Raw genomic sequence first — 5,067 nt, 5'->3', positions numbered from 1 at the left:
GATTCTTTATCACATCCCGGTGTCCCGGCGGGGCGGGGCCCCGGCGCCCGGGCCGGCCAATCTCCGCTCCCCACGCACAACGGTCGACCAATGGCGCCGCGTTTCGTCGCGGCCGTCCAATCGGCGGCTTACATGTCCAGTTACACGGGGTCAGTTCGTGGCTGCGCCCCATTGGCTGAGCTAAGCCCGTAGGAGAGGCATACGTATATGAATGTGTTGTGTTGTGTTGTGTAGTGTGCGACTGTGCGTGCGTGTGTGACTGTGTGTGTGACTGTGACTGTGTGTGCGTGTGTGCGTGTGTGTGTGCGTGTGTGCGTGTCACCGCGTGTGTGTGTGTGTGTGTGTGTGTGTGTGTGTGTGTGTGTGTGTGTGTGTGTGTGTGTGTGTGTGTGTGTGTGTGTGTGTGTGTGTGTGTGTCACTGTGTGTGTGTGCGTGTGTGTGTGTGTGTGTGTGTGTGTGTGTGTGTGTGTGTCAAGTTCACACTGAACGCGAAGGAGAGATACTATACTTGAGATAGGTGTGATTGTGTAAACATTGGCAATCAGTCAACACTCGACCTACTGTAGCATACTACAACACACTGGATGAATGAATGAATGGGTGGCGGTGGCTCAGCGGTAGAGTGGCTGGATGGTAACCGCAAGGTTCCCGGTTCGATCCCTGTGGGCTCCCCCAGACAGAGTTAGTGTCGAAGTGTCCTTGAGCAAGACACTGAACCCCTGATTGCTCCTGATGTGCAGGTTGGTGCCTTGCATGGTTTCCTCCGCCATCGGTGTGTGAATGTGTGTGTGAGTGGGTGAATGTAATGCACACTCTATGTAAAGGTGTGTGAATGTGTGTGTGAATAGCTGAATGTAATGCACACTCTATGTAAAGGTGTATGAATGTGTGTGTGAATAGGTGAATGTAATGCACAATATGTAAAGGTGTGTGAATGTGTGTGTGAATAGCTGAATGTAATGCACACTCTATGTAAAGGTGTGTGAATGTGTGTGTGAATAGCTGAATGTAATGCACAGTCTATGTAAAGGTGTGTGAATGTGTGTGTGAATGGGTGAATGTGATGCACAATCTATGTAAAGGTGTGTGAATGTGTGAGTGAATGGGTGAATGTAATGCACTCTATGTAAAGGTGTGTGAATGTGTGTGTGAATAGCTGAATGTAATGCACACTCTATGTAAAGGTGTGTGAATGGGTGAATGTAATGCACACTCTATGTAAAGGTGTGTGAATGTGTGAGTGAATGGGTGAATGTAATGCACTCTATGTAAAGGTGTGTGAATGTGTGTGTGAATGGGTGAATGTAATGCACTCTGTGAATGTGTGTGTGAATGGGTGAATGTAATGCACACTCTATGTAAAGGTGTGTGAATGTGTGTGTGAATGGGTGAATGTAATGCACAATCTATGTAAAGGTGTGTGAATGGGTGAATGTAATGCACACTCTATGTAAAGGTGTGAATGTGTGTGTGAATGGGTGAATGTAATGCACACTATGTAAAGGTGTATGAATGTGTGTGTGAATGGGTGAATGTAATGCACACTCTATGTGAATGTGTGTGTGAATGGGTGAATGTAATGCACACTCTATGTAAAGGTGTGTGAATGTGTGTGTGAATGGGTGAATGTAATGCACACTCTATGTGAATGTGTGTGTGAATGGGTGAATGTAATGCACACTCTATGTAAAGGTGTATGAATGTGTGTGTGAATGGGTGAATGTAATGCACACTCTATGTGAATGTGTGTGTGAATGGGTGAATGTAATGCACACTCTATGTAAAGGTGTATGAATGTGTGTGTGAATGGGTGAATGTAATGCACACTCTATGTGAATGTGTGTGTGAATGGGTGAATGTAATGCACACTCTATGTAAAGGTGTGTGAATGTGTGTGTGAATGGGTGAATGTAATGCACACTCTATGTAAAGGTGTGTGAATGTGTGTGTGAATGGGTGAATGTAATGCACACTCTATGTAAAGGTGTATGAATGTGTGTGTGAATAGCTGAATGTAATGCACACTCTATGTAAAGGTGTGTGAATGTGTGTGTGAATAGCTCTATGTAAAATCTTTTAAACTTTCTCAAGATTAAAATAAAAAAGCTGATCTACAAGCTCACAGCGTGTCGCATTGCGATGTGTTGTGAGCTGGAGATCAGCTATTTTCAAATAGCCAAGGTTTAAACCCAGTTTGATTCAAGAACCCCCGTATGGGGCAGGGCCAAATTAGCCAGTGGGGCCGTGGCCCAGGGGCCCTTGGCTCCCAGGGGCCCTTGGCTCCCAGGGAGCCCTTGGCTCTCAGGGGCCCTTGGCTCCCTTGGCTCTCAGGGGGCCCTTCTGGGAAATTGCACTGTGCTGTACTGGGGTTGAGGCCCTGAGAAGAGCTCCTGGGCCCTTCATTGGCCGTTGATTTCGTTAAATTTAGGTCAAAAACATGATCAACTAGAAAAAGTGCCCCTCGGAGCACAGGTCTACACCAGGGCAAAAATGTGTTTTGCAAAAACCCACCTGTTGGTGGCGCTATAACAGGCCAATGTGAAAAGGGTGGGCTATATTCCTCAGCCTAGTAGGAAAGTCTGTGAAAGATTTCACGTAAATTGCACGCTGCAATCTGGAGGAGTAATATAAAGAAATCATCCAGGGAGTGTGTGTCCAAAATGTCGCATCGACCGGGTTAACGGTGCCGGAGATTAGCTGGTAATTTTGGTGGTAGTTTTAATTAATTAATTATCATCCATCTATTAGAGTTATTTTATCCCTGGCTGCCATGTCAGGGATGGAAACATTTCCTGAAACATTTCCATTTTGAATTTCCTGAAAAATGAACATTTTGCAGTTATGACTGAGGTTTCCTCCCGACAGCAGAGATATTGAACTGATGTGATCGTCCAAAGTGAATGAATAACATCATTTGTCATGGAGTGTGATAAACAGTCATAGTGAGGAGAGAGATGTGGGTCAGACTGAGGCCTGAGGACAGCTACATCTGTCACTAAACTAAACCACACCTACTATATGTGTGTAAATATGGATGCATATCTATCCACACACTGTAGGGCAGGGATGGGCTAGCCTGGTTAATAAACCAGACCGAATCAGCCGTTGGCAAAAAAAAGTTGCCTACCAGCGGATTTCGGTCTGGCGAGGCTCAGTAGCACGCCTCTTTCCTACAATCGAGAACAGGTCGGACCAATCGGGACACGGTATGCAATATGGGCGGGCTTTGGTACAGTGACGTTCAATGCTTGAGACTTTTGACTGACAGTAGCTCTGACCAATTGCGTCAAAGAGAAAATGTTTGAACCCGCCCCCCGGGAAATGAAATCCAAGTGGAGCCAGCCCAGACTGATATACCGCGACAGTGTTGTGTGATATTAGTCTGGCTTATTAGCCAGGCTAGGGATGGGCAACTTTGACGATGGCGAGGGCCAATATATTTCCACACATTCTCTCCAGTGCAGGGGCCACATCGTATAGCAAAAAATCACACCCGTGTGAACTGAGTGGTGTAAGGTTTTATATAGCATGATCAGCTGTGGTCTGACGTAATGTCTGACGTAATGAAATAAGGTAAGGTATTATGTAGCCTGATCAGCTCTGATCTGACGTAATGAAATCACACCCGGATGTGATTTCACAACTGGCTTTTTCTGTGCAGAGAAAATGACCATGGTTGCTACGGTCATCCAGTTCACCCGGGTGTGATTTAATTACGTCAGAAATTATTTTGAACATAGCAACCATGCTCATTTTTTTCTGCACACAAAAGCCAGTTGTAGGAGTGGTTTACACCACTCAAAAATAGCCGATCTACAAGCTCAAAACGCGCCACAATGCGACGCATTTTGAGCTTGTAGATCGGCTATTTTTGCTAAATCTGAATTGAAAACCTGAATGACACACGCACGCACGCACACACGCACACACGCACACACGCACGCACACACACACACACACACACACACACACACACACACACACACAGTGCATAAGTGAAAGGCTAGTTTCCATCAGCAGCGTGTGGGGGGGGGGGGGGGGGGGGGGGGACGTGCACACATAGACATCAAAGGGGGCTTCGGCCCCTGCCCCTTTTACCTGTTGGTAAAACAACTGTCCTCTCCAGACCACGAATGAATGCAGCATTTACTACATGGTGGAAGAAATGCAAATGCCCTCCTCTCCTCTCCTCTCCTCCCCTCTCCTCTCCTCTCCTCTCCTCTCCTCTCCTCTCCTCTCCTCTCCTCTCCTCTCCTCTCCCCTCCTCTCCTCTCCTCTCCTCTCCTCTCCTTTCCATGCCATGCTGGAAGGCAGCATTCAGAAGAATGGCTTTTTGCGTTTAACTAAAATTTGTTTATAAATCCATGTCGTTACACACCGCATCTCCACTAGCTAAAGAGTGCTGGGTTGCGGCCCGAAAATAGCAGATCTACAAGCTCTCAGCGACGCGTTGAAAGCTTGTAGATCTGCTATTTTCGCTATTGTTTGTCCAAAAGTGCACCTCTTACGGGATTTCAGCCCCGCATATAAGTTCAAATAAAACTAGCAGACAGAAATTCGAGCATCCAGTTGCACCGTATCGTAGGCTATAAGAATAAAGTGTCTTTCATGACATTAACATGTTTGGTTCTCAATGAAGGCATTTCTTAACGTTGCTCGTATGTTTAGTTGTCTCCACCAGGCCGAAGGCATGGGGAGAGAGTATGTTTAGTTGTCTCCACCAGGCTGAAGGCATGGGGAGAGAGTATGTTTAGTTGTCTCCACCAGGCTGTAGGCATGGGGAGAGAGTATGTTTAGTTGTCACCACCAGGCTGAAGGCATGGGGAGAGAGTATGTTTAGTTGTCTCCACCAGGCTGTAGGCATGGGGAGAGAGTATGTTTAGTTGTCTCCACCAGGCTGTAGGCATGGGGAGAGAGTATGTTTAGTTGTCTCCACCAGGCTGTAGGCATGGGGAGAGAGTATGTTTAGTTGTCTCCACCAGGCCGAAGGCATGGGGAGAGAGTATGTTTAGTTGTCTCCACCATGAAGGCATGGGGAGAGAGTATGTTTAGTTGTCTCCACCAGG

The sequence above is a fragment of the Electrona antarctica genome (assembly GCF_951216825.1).
Source record: "Electrona antarctica genome assembly, chromosome: 23".
NCBI classification, from domain to species: Eukaryota; Metazoa; Chordata; class Actinopteri; order Myctophiformes; family Myctophidae; genus Electrona; species Electrona antarctica.
This window is presented reverse-complemented; position numbering follows the sequence as displayed.